Below are 24725 nucleotides of genomic sequence, written 5' to 3' on the forward strand. Positions count from 1 at the left end.
CCTTTATTAGAATTAACTCAATTGTGCTAATTCAGTAGGCTTTTTATCTCTATGTTTCTAATACACACCTAGACTTTTTATTTTTTATTAATATTATTTTGTTGAAGAATAACCCAATAAGATAGCTTCAAGATCTGAGTTTTCATTTATACATCATTTGAAAGAAGTGATCAAATTTCCTAAAGACTTAACAGAATCTAGCTCAGTGTATAGACTGATAAGCATGGAGGTCCCAGTAACCTAAGGAAATGTTAAATATATTTAAAGTTTCAGAATCATTTAGGAACAAGTGGATTTTCAGCTGCTATGGATGTCTTGCCTTACTTTCTTGCTGTTTTTTTTGATGCTTACAGGAAGTATAAAGCAGAATTGTGCATCTGGGATCACAACAATCACTTGCTGAGCAGCAATTGACCTTATCAGAAAGGTTTATTTTCAAATACAATGTGTGGAAAAAAAACCCATAAGGTCACAGAGTTCACTCATAGTTGAAAATTTAACCCTTTCATGTCAGGAGAGCTTTTGCTCACAGCAATTTATGAAATGCAAGTGTATTACCACCACTGAATGTTTTAAACAAAATGCACAATGTTGTTGATTGCTTAACCTTGGTACACCTTCCACCCCACCTTTGTCTCATAATTATTCAGCTGCCTTTGACAATGAACATGTCATGTGCAAACAAATTATGACAAAGGGCCAAGAGAAGCAGGATTATATAAATGGCTACAGTGACAGCAGCACTGATTTACTTCATTGCTCCTAAAATAAAGCAAATTAAAAATGAAAATGCTGAATTTTTCAAAAGCCTAGAACTTTAAAATGCCTATTAAGTAAGAGCCCATGGCTAAGAATTTAACATATACGGATAGTTCCATGATGTAATCTCAACACTACATGATTAAATACACATGTTCAGTGAAGCAGAGGACAAAAATTTTCTCCCCTCAAAACCAGTGGTAAAACTACTTCATCAAGGCAAGAATTTTCTGTGCATTCTCTGGCTGTGCAAATCAAAGGGGACTTATGTCAATCCTTCAGATGTTAAAGCACCTAGCAGCATTTTCACTTGCTTATTCGGTGTCTCATGGAATATAACAGGATAAAAAAAAAATGAGATTTATTTCCCAAATTTATTCCAGATTCCTGTGGTTCTAATTCGCTTGTGTGTAGATCTTTGAGTTTGTAGAGGACCAAAATCCCAAGTCCATCTTTTTGAATTCTAATGCATATAGGGAATGTCACTGGTGTTTACTAGGGAGAGGCGTGGGATGTTGGATATTCTATCCTCAGTTAAGCCACACTTCATAACTATTTAAAGGGAATGGATACAGACCCTTATCGCACAGTCTGTGGTAACTTCCTTACTTTTTGCCCTCACTGCAGCAATGCAAGAACAGTATTAGCACTCCTTTAGTTTGGGAGGAGTCCTTAACTGTTTTATCTTCAATACTTTCAGGGATGTAAAATGTAAGAAATGGATTTTAGGAAGTCACTGTAATCAGTTTGTCAATTTACCTCTTGCCCTTTGGTTTAAGAAGAAGAAAAGGAAAGCAGGGGCAAATTCATGTTGTAAGTGCAGTTTCTAATTCTGGAAGCAGTTTTTCTAATGGGATCTGGTCATTGCTAATATTTCTGACTGATTTACCCATTAACTTTATTATAAGCATTAGCTTTGCTTTGCTAACAACAAAAAGATAAAAACACTTTATCTAAATCATTGAACAATAAAGTTAGCTTTTCCTTTTGGCCAGTTAGGCTTTCATAATTTCCATTACATTTGACTGAAATCAACATTTGTTTTAAAGCAGAATACACCACAGTTAGTGAGCAGAACTTTTACATTGGTTTACAAGTGAATTTCTAATAATAACTGATAGCTATTTTGTTGTAGTCTGGAACATATAAATAAATCTGCATTTGTCTTTGGAGTTATGAAGTGGTCTCATAAGGTATTGTGAGGGGTAATTTCATTCATACATTATTCTTAATCACTAAATAAAACATGATTGTGCATGCTTAACTCCTGTTGACTTCACTGTCAGTATTGCAAGTCACCGTTATGACAGAATGCATCACTACTTGGGCAATCAGAGAAAACTGGTGGGCCCAGCCTCAATTTTTCCACCTTGATTCTCCAAGGAGCATTCTCTTCTAGGTGAAACATAGATCTTTCAGTCCTGGCCAGAAAACTCGAAATTGCCAAGCAGAAGAATACATATTTAGTTAATAGCTAAATCAGTTTAAATGAAATTGCTATCCCACATAGACTTTGTAGACTATGAGTTGTGTTTAGTGTTTTAAAGTTCTGTGTAATCACTAGATCAAAGTCAATGAGATTTTAACATGTTTTTGAAGTCCATGTGATTTTTGCAGATCCAAAAGCAAAAATATCATTTTGTTCTGTGTCTGACCTATTACTTAATCTCTATTGTTCTAGGCATGAGCCACAATTTCAATAAACAGCTCAGTGTGTTTAGATCAATTGCAGCATACGCACAGAGTCCAACACATTTGGGACAGATTCACTTCATGTAAACAACAGGATTTGTCTGCAGACACAACAGTCATTCATCCAGAGAACCATTAAATCACAAGACAGAACAGTAGTGTAGCACATTTCTGCAAAAGGTGGTGGCTTCCTACCAAAATCAGGAGGGTAGTGGATCTGGGTTTGCAGTTGTGGTTTTCAAAAGAATTAAGTGGGCTCTTCACAATGGAGAAAGTTTGCCTGTGGAAAACAAGCTATTAACAAACAAAGCGACAAAACAGCCCATTGTGTAACCCGGCTTTCTTCTCGGACACGGTATGGTAATTTCATACAATGTACTTAGGATGCCAAATGGGAAAACTGAGCTGTAATATCCATGCACAGGGCTTACTAAAGAATACACTGAAGGCTGACAAGGCGGATTATGACAATCACTGCAAGAACACAATGACATCTAAGTTAAGAGCAGGTTTGTGAATGCAGCTCCAAATCTATGTTGTTAAGAGGGGAATATGTAATAACACTGTTGCTATTCAATGCAGTTCTGTAGCATAAACACTTCCTATTTGTAAATTGAAGGTGGGTAAGATCTCTTTAAAAGAAGCAGCTGTTTCACTAATCAGAGGGTTACACTTTAAGGAAATGTGAAGTAGAAAACAGAAATGAAGGGCTGAATCTCTTATGTGCTAGTATCAAATATGACATGGTTTAATACTCTAAATCACACTAGATGGAAATCTGAGAAATGCAAAGCTGTTAAATGCCTTAATTTACAACTACTAATTTTCAGCAGTTGCAATGGTTCATAACTTAGAATATATATATTTTTTTCTAAACTTTTAAATAAATTTAAAAAAAACCCAAACACAAATAGAAGAAAACAACATGTAATGCTTACGTTACGTTCAGGAAACAATAGCCCCTTGCACTTTGCAAGGAAATATATCTAATTCTTAGGCCTAAAGGTCAAAGAGAGAATTATGAAGTAAGAATCTAATTCAGGAGGAAACTAGGATTTGCAGAAACATTCATATTTTCAAAGAACTATTAAACCTTCTTTGTAGAAGTAACAGATAATTTTTTAAATACTTCATAAGGCCGATCTAACACAGCTAAACTGGCAAACAGTAAGTGAAAAAAGTCAGGGAGAGCTCTGAAACTTTTGATTTGCGCAGTAACTTCTTTTGAGCTAACAATAGCTGATAAATACCATCTGCACAGAACTGACAAAGGGTCTGTATTTTGAGTAGAGATTATTACAAAATTCAGGGAAAATCTTAAATGTTTAGGAAAAAAGGCTTGAAGGGATGAAAGTGGGACAAATTATTTGTTCTAGGCAGTACATTTGATATATCCTTTAAATCACGAGTCAGTTAAAAAGATGAAACAATAGCTTTTCAGCCATCATATTTTTATAAAATAGCAATATTCAGAAAACTTTGGGTTTTTTTCAAACATGGTTTCTTGAACATAAAATATAATTTCCTCTAACTGCACCATATAAATTTTCTAGTGAGTGAATACACCCATCAGTCTACTTTTCCTTCCATATTAAAACAGGTTAAAAATTTATACTGTATGTGTTCTGTTTCAGAGACCTTTTTTGAATGGTTTTCTTCTGGTTTTATTCACATGTCATTATTGCCACATAAGTTTACTTGCTTAAGAACTTGAAAAGAAAAATTAAGGCAACTGATTTTGACCTTAACTCATGGCAATCTTCTTTGCAGATTCTAACCTGCCCTGGAAGACACTGTTTAATTTATCAGAGAGAAAAACATGGAAGTCAAAGATCCTTTAGACTACATAGCAGTGAAATCTCTATTTAGAGATGTTATTTTAACATTGATTAAACATTTTAATATCTGAAGTTAAATAATAAACCATCTCAGGAAAGAAACTTTTTGCTAGAAATGTAATTGGTGTTTTCTGGCAAAAGAAATATAACAGATGATCATTCACAAAAAAAAACATAACAGAATGAAATGTTCTCTGCTAGCCAAAAGAAGCTCTTTTTTTCTAATTTTATCCTGAATTAATATTATTTTATTTTTTTTTTAACTGCTATTACAACTCTTTTTATCTTACTGTTTTATTTTCTCATAATGCACAGGTAACTTAAAATCTGCTTCCATCTTTACTAGAGTCACAATATCTTGCTTCATTATCCCTAAAGGGTTTATTTTTGCACGTTTAAAAGGAGAACTAAACTATGTGTTTAAATCAAATTTAAAGAGAATGTCATAATATATGCATAGCAGAATGTGACAGCTTGAGCCAAACTGTGTATTAATACCGTATGCAAGATAGTGGAGATTTAACATAGAATCTGTAAAAGTTTTATACTCTACTTCATTTTGCTAAGCAGCAGGTATTGACAAAGTCCTATTATAAACTATTAGGTTTGGATCACAGATAATGAGAAAGAAGTACCAAAACTTACCAGACAAGTCTTTCTAGAAGTCACCAGTTCTAAATATATTCTCATTACTGCAGGAAATTAAAGAATACATCAGATTATTTAAAAAAATATTTTCAATATCTCCATTTTCATAAGTTAGTTATAACAGTTACAAATAGTAACTGTTATTCTGTGTTATTCTGTAAAATAAGAACTCCAGACACATGGGTATCCAAAGCCCATCAATTTGTAATTTTTATCTTTGTACCTTGAGCAGTTATGTAAAATCCCATGTTTAATCAGCAGTTCAAAAACATGGAAATAAATAGTTTTGTGGGAAGCTAATGAGAAGGTGAGGCTTTTAATCATTATTGAAGCAGAGCCAGGAAATGCAATGTTGCCAAAAAATCCATAGTCTAGGTTAGTTAAGACAACACATAGCTGTGCTGTAAACTGTAGTTTATAGTATTTTATTTATAGTCAATCAGTAGCTGGTTTTGGAGGCATAAGCCTCAGCTGGCTTCAGTGCAAACAATACAGAAAAAGAAAATAACACTAGATAAAGCAGCAATGTAAATCATGCCATGTGCAGGAATCGGGAAAGAGGGCTCTTGCCCTAACTTCTACTGGGATTTGCCACAAGTGTGATTTCATATGTAATGCCAAGAGTTCCCAAAGCTTTTGATGGGCAACCTTTCTTTCCAAAAGAATTGATATAAATACATCTCACCTGTATCATATACCACTGTAGATTTGTATTTCAATGACAGTTTGACCTGAATTTGATTCATTAAGTACAAAAAACAAAAAAAAGCATGAGAGGGCTGTTTTATGGCAAAGATGTCAATCCTGCCATTCTTCAAAGTGGCTCTTCCCTGGCATGGTCAGACTAGATTGTTGTCTTTTCTGCATAGTATATTTGGAGAAAATGACTTATTGAAACATCAGGCAGAAATTTACTTGAAAATAACATAGGTACTATTTAGGGACAATATTGTAGTTTGATCAGATTAATGCTATAGCTAGTATATCCTTACAAATATCAGCCCTTGTACTGTCCTTACACTATTTGGTTTTTTCTATCATTTTACCACATATTTGATGGTGTTAATGGTGTTTCTTAAGATATAATTAATTGGTCAAGTTCTTTTGTATAGTCTGTTTTGTGACTGTGGGCCTTCCCAAAATCTGACTGCTCGGTCTGATGAGGACTGTCTGGACTTCAGGCACTTTAGTCCAATTCTTCATCAACCACCCCAGTTCACATCCTGCGTAAATGCAGCTTTTCCCAGTTTTAGTTTAAATATTCCCCCCAAGAATCCATTAGCCAAATGAAGGAGGAAAGCAGATGAGCAAGTGTGTAGTATGTACATGCGTGTAGTCTATGAACATTACTTAAAGCCATTACCCTTTCACATATTTGTAAAGGACAAGAAGCTTAAATCAACACAGAATCATAGTAATTCTTGTAGTTTAGCCTTTATCCCTTCTCAGCTCAGGAAGCAAGATTTCCTCTGTGTTATGAAGCTTCTGCAAATATTTTTCCTTCTCTCCTGATAAATATAGAATAAGCAGACCCCAGTCTGTCTCCTGCCTTGTTTTTAAGCTTGCAGCCTCCTTGTTCAGGTAACTTTCTAGAGCTCTACAGGGAACCTTCAAAATGCTACCAGGCAACTTTACAGTGAGACATTTTCCAATAAAACTATTCTTTTTCTTAGACAGCTAATTTTGGAGTGAGTGCTTTTGTTTCATTTGCCCTTTACAATTACCCTTTGGGACTTTCAGCCCAAATTAGAGATTAAAAACACTACTCTTTAGGTGAGTTTTCTATCAAACAAAACCACAGCATTAATTTTCTTAGCTTTATTATCTCAAACTTCAGATTTTTTTTTAATTTTTTTTTTTATTTTAATCCAAGCTCATCAGCAAATGAAAACGGACAATGAAAACAGAAAAAGACATTTCAAAAAGAGCATTACCCTAGCTGTATAATACTGGGATGAATGTTTTACTCAAGATGCTGTTCTCTTCACTGATTACACACAAAGAGACAACACTGTCTTAAAACCTAACCTGGATGTGTGAAAGGTTCCTTTTCAATGTATTTTTAATTTTGGGGAAAACAGTATCAACAATTTACTTTTTAAATGTTACCTTTTAACATTTAATGTTACATTTTGCAATTTTTAAGGTAAAAATTCCATGCTTTTCTGATGGATTTTTTGATATTTTTTAATGCAAAAAAAAAAAATACTGATGATTCTATTCCAAGAAAGTATCATTTTTTTTAAAGTCTCAGAAATGCTTGAAGGATGGGAGAACATTTCATACCAGAACTGCTAGTTAAGGTATGGGATGGGCAGTGAGGGGTGGAATGTTGTGTGCATTAAGGAGTCTTTAACAGGTGTTAGGCTAGCCCTGCAAGCCAACTAATATGAGTCAGCTGTTCTGCCACAAGCTGCCAGATCTGCTTTTGTGTTGTGTTCCCCAAAGTGTGGCTCACCACAGAGGGTAGTGGCCTGGCTTTTCACTCAGGCCACAGTCAGCATCATTCTTTGTGCCAGCAAGAGCAGTGCAATTGGTGCCTAAGGATTTTAGGAAGACTCCTGTATTGGTACAAGGGAATTTGTCTGCTACTCATCCTCACCCTTGTCCTCCCATATTCCTCTTCCCCAGCTGACATGCTTAGTGGCCACTGACTTGCAAGCTAGACCTACACACAGACTACACATTTTGCTGAAATTGTGAATAAAAAGGTGATTGCAATATATCACCATTGCTCTACAAGGCATCCTTTATTTACACGGAAAGCAGGAATTTTAGTAAAGTGAGTAGAAAGTAGCAAGTAAATTTTTAGATGGGTCAGTTACCTGCTAATCATTTCACTACAGTGTATTCCTTTTAATCTAGGCAGATAAAATCTTTAGGCTTTCTTTAATGGGTACCTGTACTGATGCTCCCAGTGGACTGTTAGCCCTCAGACATTACAAAGCATCACTGTTTCTTAATTGGAACAGTATTAGCAAACATTGAATTTAATTGGGAAGCATTTGCCTGGTACCAAGGGGTTAACCAGTGTTTGCCCAGGTGTTTGAGTCAGGGTTCTGGCTTAGTGTTACAGAAATAAAAGATTCAAAGAGAGAAGCAAGAAAAAAATATATAAGTTGTTGAATAATATTTTTATTGTTGGTTTAAAACATTGTCTTTGGGTTTTTTTATTTGTTTGGGGTTTTTTTGGGAAGGGGGGCTGAAGTATAAGGTTGGATGATGTTGGCAGGCTGCATATGAGTGCTAAGCACTGTTATTCAGAGTAGTCATAAAAAGCATGTAACAACCACCTTTTTTACATTACTGCCATAAGTTTCATGGGTAAAATGAAACTTCAGGCCCTGACATTAGTAGCATATCGTCAATTAGTAGATAAGGTAGATATTATCTACCAACTGTGATAGTAACATATTCCAGAAAGAGAGTCATGAAGTGGCATGCCACTGACCTCATAAACCAACTATGACTGTATATAAACTCAATTGACAATGGAAGAAGATCTGAAAAATATAGAAATTTATCCAAGCACATACCGCAAGCAAATTGGTGCTTGTTCTACTTTGAAATTTATTTGTAATTTCTAATTTTCAGTTTTGAAAATTAAAAAAGATGATTTGTTAGTTTCTCTACAGCTTTCAACAGTAAACAGTTGAAACAGTTTCAGTCAGCATGTAACCGCAGTGGAGCAAAACTACTGTCCTCTCTTTAGAAAACTTATATAGTAGTGAGAATTATCTAAACAACTCCAAGATGTGGCAGTAGGAAATTGCGTACTTCTTCGCGTGTCAGGGCAGATTAATTACTGTTCTGAACAATGTAAATTAAGAAAGGTAGATTCTGAAAAACTAATGTTATGATTTATCATGTAAACCTGTTTGTTTGCACAGTTTTGTAAATGATCACAAGGCCTGCCATCAATTTAGAACTTTTATTATTGGCTGAGGAGAAAGGCAGAGACAGAATTAGAAGTCATGGAGAAAATAAAACCATACCACTGTGAGCTGAGCCCTGTGGAGCTTCTGTCTTGGTTTGGTTTGGAGGGAGGTTTGGTTTGTTTCATTGTGTTTGAGTGTGAGGGGGTTTTGGTAAAAAACTGAATTTCAATGGCAGGAGAAAGAATTTCTTCACTTTTTCCTCTCTTCCTTATTCAGAAAATTGTAACTGAAAAAAAATTGTGCTGCAACACAACGTGTGAAATGAATAAAATCTAACAGAAATACATAGGAATTCATGGAATCAAAGCACAATCCATTCATCTTGGAGTATCTATCTGAGAGATAGGAGAAGCAAAACTTTACTCTTGGAGGTCATGCATGGTCTTCACCAAGTTGCTAAGACTGCATCTGTGTTCTACATTTAGAACTTTACTCATTGGGCTCAATACATCTGAGTATTCAAGTATCGTTCAGTCATTAAAGCTACTTAAACACCCTTCCCCTCTCTTCATGAAGCTTCTTGATAGCTCAAAAACTACTCCTGTGTCAGGTGCCGTAATGACATGGTGTTTCTTTCTACCTGAGAAAGTCTAGTCTTTTTGCGTCATAGATACATAGAATCACAGAATCATAGAAGCAACTAGATTGGAAAAGACCTTTAAGATCATCAAGTCCAACCTTTATCCCAGGACTACCAAGTCTACCACTAAACCATGTCACTGAGGGCCTCATTTACACATATGATGAATATCGGGCAATTCTGCAATCTGCCAAAAGAAAAAAGAGGAAGAATGGGGAGGACAGTACATGAAATATTGGCCTTCAGCATCCCTCCCATTCTGTTTGTACTTACAGAACTAATTTTATATCAATATTTTAATAAGTGGATAATAAATTATCCACTTAATAAAAAATAATAAAAGATTCAGATGCACATTCCCTTCAGGGTAGTTGCCAGTAGCTGGTCTGTGCTGTTGCAACAGAGTTCAAGAGCTGAATTTTGGAGTTTGCTTTCCCTTTCACTCCCAACAGTGTTATTCTACTGAGCTTCACAGAATTGTTCCTGATTTGCATTACTATGACTTAAATGAGAATTTAAAGTCCTCCGTGCTCTCTTTGCTGTATTTGCTGAGAATGTAATTTTTACTTTGCAGAAAAAAATCTTAGCAGAAACAAAGGAATAGATTTTCAATTCATAATGTTTTTTGCTGATTTTTCTCTCCCTACTTCTCTCTAATTTGTATCCTCCATCTGTCTCAACATGGTTACATAACTCACAGGACATATTGAAGGGATTTACAGTTTACTTAAAGATTACCATTTAAGCTGTTGCTTTCAAGTTTTATTAATAATGTATTACGTTTTCCATCTTATGCACTACATTTCCTTTGGGAACCTTGCTGAAAGTACATTTGGAGGAGAGAAAAAAAGAAGCATGTTAAAATAAAATGTAAAAAAAAAAAAAAGTAGTTTTCAAGTGATGGTGTATATGTAAGTAATTTTATTACTAAAAACAACTTCTCAATCTGCAAGTTCTCATCTGTTGTAAATTTAGTTATCTTTATCTGTACCAGAGGAAAGTTTGGGCCAAACATGTCAGTGACTTTAAAGCAAACATAGCTTGTCACAAGTGAAATTACATGAATTTTTCTTATTGTGCCAGCACTTCTATGCTGCTCTGAACCATGAAGCAGAAGCAAGAAAAACACATATTCATCACATAAAGTTAATCATAGAGCTGGTGAAAGACAAAGAGTTGGTAGTATTTCTATTTCAGTTCTAGCAAATAACCAGAATACTTCAGTTAGCCAGTCCTTTATAGTATGTTCACTTTATGTGAACATATAGTAAACCACATCATTTTTTTTTGTCCTGGGTTTTAAATCACACAGAGGATTGTAAAGATGTGGGGGAGGGGGACAGATAAGGTAGAGAAAGGTCTCAAGAATCATCTTGTGGTTATAGGAAACAGTAAAATGCTGGAAGCCAGTACAGCCCCTGCTGTGTGTGAGCGGGGTCAAGACACCTGGTGCCTTTTTCATCATCCTTTGACACAGCTCAGAAGAATGAGATTAACAGCAGAATCTCACTGAAAACGCAAACCTATTTATGAACAAAACTTTAATCATGAGAAAATAAAATTAAACCAACCTCTTAGGGAATTTCATGCCAGCTGAGTTGCATTTGCACAAAGAAGTTAAATCCCAGATGATTAACAGGTCTGTCAAAATTAAAAGAAAAAAAAAAAGTGAATTTGATATGATTCTTCATTTCAGCACTTCTTATAAAAACCTAACTTCAGTTTACCTGAATTTCTAGTGGCCAATTTGACTTAGTAAAAACAAAAATTAAGAGCCTTTCCTATCTTATTTAGGGTAAATCATGTGTTGTGCTTGTCTGACATTGCCAAAGTACCGTAATTATGATTGTGAAATTATTTTTGACACTTTAAAAATATGAGTCATCTTGTAGAAAGTGAATGTGTTAGCTGTGCTATACAAAGAGTGCTAAAGGGAAAAAATATAGCTGATATAGATTTGTCAGCAGAAAACAGTTAGGTGACATGGACATCATACAGCTGCAGTTGGTCAATACTGGAGGGAGTGTAAATATGAAGAATAACGATTTGTTTACATATTTTCATTTGTATAGGTTGAATGATCCTTGAATTTAGTGTGCACCTGAGGGTTGTGGAAATTGTGTCAGTTGGGTCAAACAGGGGTGGTGAGGCTTCCAGCCATGAGACACCCATCTGCTAGGCGCAGTTGCGTTGTGCAAGAAGTGCAGCTTGGCTTACTCTTGGCTGTTTCTGACAGCCACTGTATCACACTGTATTGCATTGCTAAATGGGAAGACTCCTCTGCTAAAATTCACAAATACTTCCAGTTTTGAACAGTGCTCCACACACTCCTCTTCTCCTGTAAAACCCTTATAGCCAATTCTGCGGATGAAGCATCAAGGATTCACTTTGTGCTTTTCATACTAACCCTGGCACTGTACTAATCAAGCCTGCATGTTTCATCATAGCATTTTGGATTTGAAATTATCTAAATTGAATGTTTTTACTTTATGATCAGGATTTATCTAGAAGAAGTGAAATCATACTTTTTTCCTCTCTTCATCATTATTGCTGTCATTCTTCCTTTACAGTTATTTTAATTTACATCTGTTAAATTCAGGCAGCCATTTCACATTTCAGGCAGCACAGAAAAATATCTGTCCAAAACCACTTACAGTCTAGAGACACAGCAAGAAAAAACACAATTGTTTTCTGTGTCAGTAAGGACCAAAATTGGATAGATATGCAGAACAAAACAGTTTGCACTGAGGACCATTAAAAAGACTGTAGAAATTTCAGGGTTGTTAACTTTAGATTAATTCTCATCTGGTCCTATAGACTGAATAATTTTTTTTGTGTGTCTAGAGTCCATTAGGTGCACTTCCAGAGCATAGCTTCCAGTTCCTTTTAATCCAAAGGGAATCTGGTTCATGTACTCTCAAACTACTTCGCAATTTAAAACAAAGAGAAAAAAAAAAAAAAGGATAACAGGGAGTTTAAAATCAAAATGCTAATGTTGTGTATATGTAGGAAATGTAAGAACAAAGAATTAAATTCCTTAGCTCAGCTCCATTAGAACTCTGTGACCAGGATTGAAGTTTAATCTAAACCAATCTATCTAATACAAATAAAAATATAAACATAAAGAAAGCATAATTATGTACTGATACAGTAAATATATTGAAAAACCTCAACATATCAAGTTAGGGCATGGAGAAAGTGTTTTGCATCATTTGCAGGTAAGTGTATATGCACAACAGTCCTGGTATCCTCTTCTGCTGAACAGAACCATAGGCTGTTGCAAAAGTGAAAGACGCATCTCTAAAGAGGTTGATTCCAGTTTTTAAGATTTGTGGTTTATTAAAATCTTTAATTCTTATGGAAAATTGTTATTTTTGGTATGAATTTTGTTTTCTTATATACTGAAGCTCATACATATATAAATATATACAGTATTTCTATTTCACTGCTATGCTTTGAAAATCTGGACAGCTAGACAGCTATTTTTATTTATTTTCTTTGGATAGCCTAAGTTTAAGTATTTTGCTGTGAACTGACTCCATGAAATTCAATAACACTTCACCTGTTAAGAATTTTGCTTTAATATAAATATTTAATTTCAGTAAAGATTTTTCTCCCCATAATGACTAATAAAGTTTTAGTTTGTATGAATAAACTCAAAATTTCAAGCATCTAAGGTCAAGAAAATTGTTGTGAATCTGATGAGAGAGAACAAGAGTTAAGAAAAATGCAAATTTCTCTGACACTAAGGAGTGTCCCCTGATTCTTCCAAATCTAGCAACAAGACATCTAAAATATTTTATGAAACCTTATACATAAGCATAAAATAGTCTCTCCTGATTCCAGTGACCATGGATCTTTTTTTAGCTTTTAAGATAAGAGAAGCATCAAAAAAAATGTCATTGTCAGGTAGAAAGATTTATTCCACCAGCATAATAAACTATGGGTAAAATTTGGCCAACTACTAGTCAAGAACTGAAGTACTGAAAGCTTTTCTCATCAGGCTGAATCTACTGCTCAGCTGAGGACAGTGGGAGTAAAAACATTTAAATTAAAATCAGTTGTAGTACAATTTAGCTGATGGGAGCTGCTAGAAAACCTATTTCTCAAATAATTTGAGTTTTATTGGTCTGAAATACATATTGACACATGCATTTACATAAACACTCTCACTGTTGATGATTAAGGTAATTATCTCTAAAAGAACTAGCCCAATAGCATTGCCGCTCTCTGTGTAAACAAGAAAAGGAAAGCAGTGGAAGTGCTGTTTCCTTTTAACTTTCAGCTATCTTAAAAGGTGGATTTAGTTTTCCTAATCTAAACTAATATTGCACTACCTTTATTCTACATCAATCAAACTTCTTGTAAAACCCATGACTACAGAAAGTCTGAGGTCGGTAACAAAAGCTGTGCAATATGTAGTAAATCCTCTGTTTCTTAGCAATGATCTAAGCTCTGTCTATTGTAAAAATAAATGTGTAAAACAGAATGCACGCACCATCTACAATACATCAAAAGTAAATGAAATGAACTCTTATCTACATTTCTGAGCCAGACTGTCAGACAATAATCCTTGCTTTAAAAAATAAAAGAAAACAAGAAACTGGTCCATAAGTCAGGCAATTTGAAAAGATTGCAATGTAACAAAACCTACAAAGTTGACTACCAGCAAATTGTATATCCAGAGCCATTCCCCTCCTGCAATCAGGATGGCACAGGTCTCAAGGCAAGTGACCTCCCACAGCAAGCTTGTTTGTGAATTTAGACAAAGGCTGGGGCTGTAAAAGATCTCAATATTTGTTCTGCACTGTCCTCAAAGGACTCTTATAGTTACTGCAGATGTGAACTTTTTTTCTATGTTAAACCATTTAGGACAAAATTATCTTGGGTGTAACTCTGCTGAAGTCAATTAAAACCGGAAAATAGTTATCTTTAATGAGAAATAGCTAATGAAATTCCAGACAAAATCTACGCCTAGAAAGGGATGGGAGTACATATCAACAGTCTCAAGTAAAACACATCCCAGGGATGTTGCAATTTCAGACTGAAAATTCAGTCCCCAACCTAATCCTCAGGTGAAATCCAAGTAAGTAAGTCATGAAAATATATAATTTGTTGCTTTTCCCTGCCTCCATATCATATATTAACAATTTCTGAGTGAGTTTCCTTGCTAAGTTAAAAAGAAAATCAAACCTTTTGGTTAGTCCATTAGAAACGAACTATTGAATAAGCATAATAAATGATATTTTAAAGCTCTCAACTGATTTGACTGTCCTCTTGGAGTGTTTTCTTGGCTTTTGGCTTTTGGTTCCTCCTTCTCCCAAACTGTGTGTATTCACTGGTTCCAATGGAGTTCGCCTTGATTCACAGCAGTGTAACTGGGAGGAGATCTGTCCCCCAATGGAGTGCTAGGTTATGTTTCTTCTATGTACATGAATCATCAGCCTGGACCAACTAATGACTTCTGGGGCTGATGATCAGTAAATTAAAAATTCTCTAATGAGGCTTTGATATGGTATAGTGTAATGGCTGCAAAAATACGGTCTACTGGGTCATTGATTTGTTAGCTACAAATTCTCTTTGTGTGCCATAACATTAATCAGCTTTAATGGCTCCAATGGAGGCATATTAATTAATTGCAGTTCCATTAATAACTCTCTGATTATGTATTTACCTGACCTAGACTGTACTGCACATTTTAGGAACTCTTTAATTACGTTTAACACAATAGTGGCTCCAAGGGAGACTATGAAAAGTACATTGCAGGTACTATGATTTCCAAACATTATTGCAAGTGTTGTTTGACTAGCATTAGCATAATTTTAAGACAGATACACAGAAATCTTTTAAAGTTTATTTCATTAGTATAAATTAAATCCATGTTGTCAGACAACTGAGAAATGAGGGAAAATACCTAGGTGATTTATAGCTTCAGTTCCTTGAAGCCCCATTTGTTCACACAAAACAAGCTGCATCTGGATACAGATGGTCCACACAAGGCACCATAGGTGGTCTTCAGCTGATCAAAGGGAAACATTCTCCTGTCTCTGTTAAGTACTAAGTGTTCTGTTAACTGTAACAGCCTTCAAGAAAGCATTGCACAGTTCTGGCCACTTCCTCAGTAGAGAATGCTGAGATTGCATAGAGCTGGTAGATGAAGGTGTTGCACACAGGGCTACTACAAAATATATAAAAACCTTACTATAGAGGTCTGTAAGAGTTTCTGAATGGACCCTCAGAGGAAGCTGTCTCATTTGGTTTGTCCCTTTTCATGGTCATTCTTTAATAGAAGGAAATTCAAAGAATGACAAACATCCTAAAATATATTACTTCAAAGTTTATGACATTACTGATTATTATATAGATCTTTTTATTATATTTACTACTGTTATTTCATTTGGGTATGTTTGTGCTCACAAAATTCTGTGATGATTCAAAATTTATTCCTTTAAGTTTACACCTAAGTTCTTTCATCCCTATTTTTGCAAATTTTGCTTCCTATTATTCATCTTTAATTTATCATCATTGTTAACATTGCCTGCCTTTTTCCTTCATCTCTATGCAATTCTCTCATGCAAAGCAATAAAAAAAATACAGGTATTTGACCAGTTAAGAAAAGTGGGGATTGCACATTTTTTCTTTTTTCTCCCAATAGATTTTAATATTAATTTAGTCTTGGAAATTCTTAAGTTTAATTCTTATTCCTGGACTCTTGCTTTTTCTCAAAGTACCTTTTAGCAGACTAAGAGAGTAGTCCTTTTTTTCCCTTTAGCAGACAAAGTAGACTTTCACCTCATACCATGCCATAATGGGGACAGAATATAAAATTCAGAATTTTGCCATTGAATATGAATTAAAAAAAACTCAGTTTATCCAAGAATGATCTTCACAAACTAATCTCATAACTCTTTTTATTAAGTCAATAGAGTTTAAAACCAAAAGGAATTCATGTTTCACCTACCTGGACTTTTGTATAACATTTCATGTGATGGCATATGGGAGATCAAACAGGAAAAGAAAAATATTGTGATTATTGTGGAGTGACTGCACATTAGGAAAGGCAATGTACAAGACTGATAAGAAAGATGTCAGATAGAAGGTGATTAACTGTGGAATTCCAGAATCTCACTCAAACCTGATCTTGTCTAAGCAGTTAAATGGTTAAGTAAGTGTTTTAAGTGGTTATAAAGAAAAAAAAAAAAAAAGGCTATGTGCATGAGCTGAAAAAAACACAGAACTGAGTGCAGAAATTCTAAGAATAACATTCAGAAAGAAATGGATGAACTTGAACTTGGAACTGGAAAAATAAAACAGTTTAATGTTCAGCCATATAAAATACAAGGACAAAAATAATAAAAGTATTTTGAAACTAACAAAATATAAGCACTGCTATAAATTATAAAGTAACACATACGTACATAAAAAATACGTAAGATGAAAACTTTGTCATGTGAGCAAACTGACCTAAAAATATCCACAAATACATTTTTACGTTAAAATCAGAAGCTTCTAATTCTCACTGCAATTAAATTGAAAAAAAATCTTTCATTTTGAGGCAAGGAAATCTAAGCACATTTATCACATCACTTGGGAGGGAAGAGACAATGCATTGCACACATTTGTCAATGGCTTTTCTTGATGGCACAGAAGGACCTTTTCCACCTCATGTTTTTATTGTCTCTCACTTCATAAAGTTTTGTGTGAAACATCTACTTCTCAGCTAAATTCCCACATCCATCAGGCATTAGAATCACTGAAAGACTGCTTTATCTGTTCTTCATGAAAGGGAGGCAGAGCTAGGTGTCTTCAGCATCTCGCAGTCCATATGGCACTAATATCTCCCTCAGTAGCATCATGATGCTAATTGGTCAGTTACAGAAGAAATAATTCAGCATCATGATGAATTCTTCAGGATCTTGCCTTTTTTTGTTAAACAGACATGAGCAAGGACTGCAGATATGAACAGATATAAACATTTGTACATCATTCAGAAACCATGGTTTTTTGTGTCTCTGCAACACAGAATTTCTGAGAAATAACAGCTACTCTTGACAAACGGTGCCATGCACTTCAGTAATCAACTGAAGCACAGCTTTTGGCAGGAATGTCAAAAATTTATTACAAGCATTTCATTTGCCTTGTAATTTCAAAAAAACATGTTGTGCTCAGGCAACAGGTTATAGATTTTGTTGTCTTTTTTGTTTTCTAAGACTTTTTTTGTAAGGAGTGGATATTTCTCTTATTAAAAAGAAAAGAAAAAGGATGAAAAGATTCTGAAAGAATGGATTTATATCAGATTTTTATCAGTGTTATTGAGATCAATGTATGAACCTTGTCAGAACAATCTCCTTTGGTACAGATTACTTAAATATAAATACAAAATAAACATTTTACTATTCTAACCTGAAAACTGAGGATGCACTATAGAAAAGGTCACCACATACACTGAATGAATGCATAGAATGTGAAGTGTCCTACAGATAGAAAAATATGAGCTTGCTCATGATGTTTTAAAAATATTTATTTATGATAATTTATATGAACAGGAGATCTCTGTATTTTTAATTTCAACAGACATAAGTAATGTATCTCTATACGTCAGCATGCTGCAATAGCGCCCATATTTTATACTTATTTTTTTTGGAAACAGGCTTACTGAGTAGCGTGTTGGGCAATGTAGATCGTGTCTGTCACTTATTTTCTTTTGCCTGCATTTTATAAATGGGCACCACATAAAAGCAAGGATAACTGTTAGTTTATCAAACCAATGCCCATCATATGTTGCGTGCACCTGCATCTGCCTCTCTACTCCAGGATTAAAAAGTGAAAAGGAAGTGATTAAAATGTGTGCAAAAATTAGGTCTAAAACAGGACAAATTTCGGCAATCATCCTGGTAGACTAGATTACATGAGAACATATAAAAACAATTCTGATTCAAGGTTCAGCAATGAGGTAAGACCTTAGTAAAGCAGAATTATACTGTAATCCAAAAAGAAATGAAACTTTTAACAAAAGGAAGCTTTGAAAGAGAACCTTCAATGAAATACCTAAAACTCAATCAATACAAGAAGTCAGAAGTTAAAATACTGGAACAGGGAATGAATTAAAGTGAAGAAAATGTCATTTGCAAGGCAGAGGAATTAATTGTTTAGGAGTCCTTTGCAGAGGTATAACCTGAAAACTAAATTTACCTTGGCTGCACTGAGTTCAACTCTCACCTTTCTATTTACAGAGTTTGTCAAAATAATAGCAAAGACCTAGCTAACCTGAATGACCAAAAAAAAAAAAAAAATTCAATCTGGTGCTATGACCCAGAAGCTCAAAACACAAAGCTGATATGAATAAATAATTTTCACTGAAGCTGGTTGTTTCATGTCAGTCTTTAAAGGATTATAACAGTCTCATGATCACAAAAGTTGGGATCATGGTCATTCAAAAGAATAAGAAACTGTAAGCTCTTTAAAATCCTTAAGTGAGTTGACTCCTTTCCTTTGAATCTTCCTGCCACCAAGACCTGCTATCTTGTATGCTTGGGAGACATCTTTAGCAGCAGAGCTAAGTATGTGTCATGTCACGAAGAGGAGTCACCAGCTCTATAAAGGTGGAAGACATTTCTTGGAAGGGATCAACGGCTTCTAGGAGGAAAAACATGCTTGAATACCTTCATCTAACTTGAAGGTCGACTTGAAAGGAAGGCAAAAAGCTTCTATGAGAGTTAAAGTGGAAAGGTCTGTGGATTGAAAACACTGAGTAGCCAGGATTTTCGGACATAAAGATGCTTTCTCCTAGCATGGCACAGGTCTGGGCCCCTAATGCAATGTGGCCAAATGGAATCACTCCTGGAAGTTATTTGAAGATTAACAGTAAATTGTGCTATCTCCCATGTACTCCCTAACCACTGCATGTCCCTCTAACAATCTCAGCTTCCTGTTTGCCTTTGGCATCAGAAGGGATAAAATTATCTTCTTTCTCACTCTTTTCATAGAAGAGGATAAATGAAGGAATGATGAAAAAAACAGTGGTTGAGACACAAGGGAATGACAGGGAGACTGAAGTTGCATCAAAATGCTAATCACCTTGCAGAAATATTAGTGACTACTTAACAGGGACATCAGGATCAACCCTGGTGCACTGGGCTGTCTGCAGCTGAGCTTAGCTCTGTTACTTCCATGTAGCTGGAAGGTGTCCTTGGCCATCCACCTTCTTCCTCTGGAAAAATGTATATCTCTTTCCCTTAAATGTGTCCTATTTGGTTTTTGCTATTTATAACTTTAATCTAGCTCTTCTTTCCTTTATGGATCATGTGGAAGAGCATCTCAAATGTCTGTAAATGTTGGGAGAGAGGTATCTGCACTGCTGGGCCATTTAGCTGAGCTGTCTCCTGAAGTGTTACTTTTCTCATTGCTGTTTTTTTACCAGCAACATACTAGAAGGCAGCCTTGTCTACTTTTACTTTGCCATATATTTTGGATAGTTTTCTGTGTTTCCTTTCTTTCTAGCTGCATGGTGACAAATAACTTAATTTTGTCCTTTCTAAAGTCAGTCTTCAACTTTTCCTGCCATCAATTACCAGTATTGGAAAGGAAATACACAAATAACTTGAAGTAATGTGGGAGGAGGAAGTTTTTGTATGAAGTTCTTTTGTGAAAAACTTAGTAACAGCAATAACGATGAAGAGTACAATGATTTCAGCTCTGATTTCATGCTGTTCTCATCGCTTTACCAATTTTAATCTCTTTTCCTATATGCTTGTGCTGTAGCTTCACCCAGTTGGTTTTTGCCTATTCACCCTTTCTTATGTCCTATTGAAAAGATCACCTGAAATATTTCCTAATTAGTGCAGCACTGAAAAAAAAAAAGTGACCTAGCAAGTACTAGCATATACCTTAGGGTGGTTTCATAATTGATACAAAACTGTCATCACATATCATGCTTGTATTGTTTTCCCCTGCTGTAAGGATCTACACTTCAGATACTTTCTGTTCTCATAGCAAGCTTCATAAACCCTTCGGGGACAAATTCTGTCCTTAGCATACCAATACAAATTATGATGCCTTTCATTCACTCTTAGAATCAAACTTCAAAAAAATCCACAGTCGGAAAAGTATATAGATAATTTTAACTGCTTAGCACAAAAATGAAATAAAACCCCCTCTTTAGCAATCTTAGAGATTAGTAGTATTCCTGTATGCTCTACACAGCTTAGCAGTAAGAAAATATCAAAACACTCAATGAAGTAAAGCATCAAACAGTGAAATCCTATGAATTTTCCTACTGTGCGCAGACCAATGTAGTGTGTTTATTCATGCAGAAAACTGACTGTCCAAGTCTCCTTATTTTTTTCTTTATCCTTTTTTTTTTAGAAAGCTGTTATGTTTTATTGTACAAATGAAAGAAATAGAGAAAAGCAGCTGTAGACAGTCTAGTAGTCATATTCAAATGGGTTTAAGGAAGGTAGGACATGTGTTAGGCCCCTCAGGCGTTACAGAGAAAGTTAAGCTTTTTTTAAGATTGCTAAGATTTTCAGGCCCAGAATCATGATCACCCAACCACAGACACACACTTGGAAATTCAGTAGAAATATACCTCAGGTCTGTCATTTGGAGGGCATAGCTAGAAGAGCTTGTCTGAAAACTTTCATGAAGGATCCAGTCTTATATCAGAGTTCTTACTTAAACATAGACAGAATAACACGTACAAGTATTGGATACCTAGGGTGCCCAACACTGGGTTAACTCCATTGTTTGTACTTGTCTCCAGTAGCACATGTGAGCTGCTGTTTAGCTGGATGCATGCTGAGAGAGAAAAAATAAGAAGAAATTAAATGTTGACTCATCTTCCATAATTGTGGATTCTGTGACTTTTCACACTTTCATTATTTTATTTATGATTTTTCCTTGTTCACTGCATAACAGGGGGGAGTTAAACTGAATTATTGCCAGCCTGAGAAGGTTGGTGTATGTACACTCAGAATATGAGAATATATGTATGTTCAAGAGAGGGACACCGGTCCAATGCATGTGCTCTGTGCCGTATGATGTGATTGCAGTTAGCTCAACTAACGTCCCTTCAATGCTACGGATGCAACTATCCTGTACAAACTATACCTGCTTCATTTTTGCATAATTCTTTATTTATTTTTTTTTTTCCTAATGTTTCATTGTGGTCACAAGCAAAACTGTATCGGTTTTACTTTGATTAAAGCTCTGCTTTCATCAAGGCTGTAACTTGGAAAGAAAATCTGAAAGTTGAAAGCTGAGAAAGAGTGATATAGATGAAAAGAGCTTATTTGTAATTGAATCATTTCAGAGGTTTCTGTTTTCTTTGGGTTTTTTCTTTGTTTGCTTCTGGGCTTTGTTGTTGTTGTTTGCATTTCAACAGAAAGGCAAGCATTTTTAGAATCAAAAATCTGTTCCTTTCCACTGCTAACCAACATGAGCTACCTTGCTCAGAAGTGCTGCACTAACTTTGCCTGCATGCTTTCAAGGTATTTATGAATAGCCTCTTGTATTCAGCTGTTGCATATCAGCAGTTTTCAGAGAAGCAAGGGAGTTTAAATATGTAAATCAGAATTTGTAAATGATCTTAAGTGCCGTAGTGGGAAAACTTTAGAAACAATTCAAAACAAAGTACAATAGGGATGTTGGGACAAGTTTACTTAGAATAAAAAGAAAGCAAAGTTTATAGAACTTGGAGACTTATTAAAAATTAATTAAAAAAGCTTTCCACAACCTATTTTCTCTACTGCTAAGCTAGTGTAGCCCCTGCTGCAGTGACATACCATAAACATTCAAAGCAGTTTCTCCTTTTTCAGGTATGCAGTTGTGATTGTTTGCAAGCCCAGTGGTATGACAAACAGGAGAGATTTCAGGAATGTTTGCACTGCTCATTCCAGTTTTACAAGTAGATGCTATCAGAAAACAGATGGCAGGATTTACCACAGTATGTAAGGGGCAAGGAATTTGGAAAGCTTTGCTGCGGCCAAAATTCAAATTCCAAACAAAGGGCTTCCCTTTTGGGATGTGTTACTGTCTCCTGCAGATCATCAGCACAATTCTTAGTCTTAATCTGGGCTGGCAAAAGCTGATGTAACCATTTTTAATTAAAAAAAAAACCCAAATCATAAACTGATAACTTTGCCTGAAGTTTTCTTCTCTTGAGTTAATTAATTCCATCGATTGTGATGTAACATGGTTTGCAGTTCACCTAAATAATGCAAAAAAAAAAAAAAAATCATTTATGTTTTCTAAATGTATACCCCAGCCAGAGTACTGCATTCAGCTCTGGGGATCTCAACAGGAGAAGTATGTGGAGCTGTTGAGCAAGTCCGGAGGAGGGCCACAAAGATTATCAGAGGGCTGGAGCACCTCTCCTATGAAGACAGGCTGAGAGAGCTACATTTGTTCAGCCTGGAGAAGAAAAGGTTTCAGGGAGACCTTATAGCAGCCTTCCAGTACCTAAAGGGGGCCTGCAAGAAATCTGGAGAGGGACTTCTTACAAGGGCATGTAGTGACAGGACAAGGGGTAATGGCTTCAAGCTGAAAGACGGTAGCTTTAGGTTAAATATCAGGAAGAAATTCTTCACTATGAGGGTGGTGAGACGCTGGCACAGATTGCCCAGAGAAGCTGTGGATTCCCTATCTCTGGAAGTGTTCAAGGCCATGTTGCATAGGGCTTTCAGCAACCTGGTCTAGTGGGAGGGGTCCCTGCCATGGACAGAAGGTTTGGAACTAGATGATCTTTAAGGTCCCTTCCAACCCAAACCATTCTATGGTTCCACAATTCTATGCTTTATATTTATAATCAGAGAGAATTATTTGAGAAATGATTGATAGACTGCAAAAGAGAAAAAGGAGTTGTCCACCAGAAAGAGGAGGGAAGTCAGCATAAGACTGTGGCTCTCGCTTCCTGTTGCAGAGTGTGCATAAGTTTCCTATCAGGTCACAGAGCAGAGCTGCAGACTCCCCGAGTGCTGTAGCAAGGGTCTCCAGATTAACCTTGCTTTAGGTCATGGACAGGGCATAGACAAAATGTGCAGTTGTCTACTGCAGGTCCTATGTGGTATAAAATATAGGGGTGGCACAAAATAGGGCACAACACAAGAAGATAATATCGGAACACTATCAGGAAACCTAAGGTGGCTGAGTGGGGGTGGTCTATTATTCTGCTGTAACAAGGACAAAGGAGCAAAAAAAAAAATTTTTAAATTGCTCACTTCCTTGATGTTGTTCAGACAGGTGTTTTACTCAAGTTTGCAAGATGCTGCATACAGGTTATTGCCTTTCCATAAGCCAGAACTGTTTTCCTTCTCGCTTTGATAAAAGTGATCTTTGTTCTAGAAGACTGCATTTTTATTTTTATAGATGTTACAATACAAATATATCTTATAAAGGACTTGTATAGAGGAGAAAGCAGTAGTTGTATTATAATAATGTTGGCTTCAGGTCTACAAATACAATATACTTGTAAAGGAGATTTGTTTTATTCAGCCTAATGAAATCAATGGAATCCTTACAGGACCTTCTAGAGCAGGACTGGACTCCGCTCTGTATTCAATCCCACATTCCTCACATGTTAAAATGATAATTTTCCCATTTATTAAGTCAGAGTCAGTCATAGCAAATCGTGACTCAAAGGCAGCAACTATAAGTAATAGAATAAATGAATGCCTCTATGTGCCCCCATTTTCTTCTTAAATGTTCCTGCAATTTCATGAAATTGAAAATTCTGTTACAAAAAAAAATATGGAACTTCATGCAGCTGATAAAATCTGATTATGGGAATGTGCATTTTGTTCTGAATTATCAAGATTTTTTTCCTGTTATCCTTAAAAGTCCTACACTAGGACAAGACATGTATCATGTTGCATGAAGAAGCAGGATACGTAACATTATTATTTTTAAAATACATCCCATGTGTATGGCAAGTGAGATGACACTATCCTATCACTTCAAGGATTCAGTGATATGTCCAACATTTACATCTTTTTTGGTTCACTTTTTCTTCAATATATATATAAAATTCTTTATTGATGCAGTGTTAGATCACAGAAATGGCTGTTCATTTCTGCCTGATAAGCCTGTGATTTATTGCAAAGAATCAAATATTTATTAATCATTTGAGCTCAGGATATGAAATAATTTTTCAAGTTGTCCAGCTGAGCCCATCTGGTTAAATTTTCCCATCAATTGTAAAAGATGGTATAAACTTGGCCCTGAACGTCAATCTGTCTTCAGGAACAGTTGTAATTTCAGTCTCAACCTGTGCAT

This window comes from Strigops habroptila, chromosome 1, assembly GCF_004027225.2.
Source record: "Strigops habroptila isolate Jane chromosome 1, bStrHab1.2.pri, whole genome shotgun sequence".
Taxonomy (NCBI): domain Eukaryota; kingdom Metazoa; phylum Chordata; class Aves; order Psittaciformes; family Psittacidae; genus Strigops; species Strigops habroptila.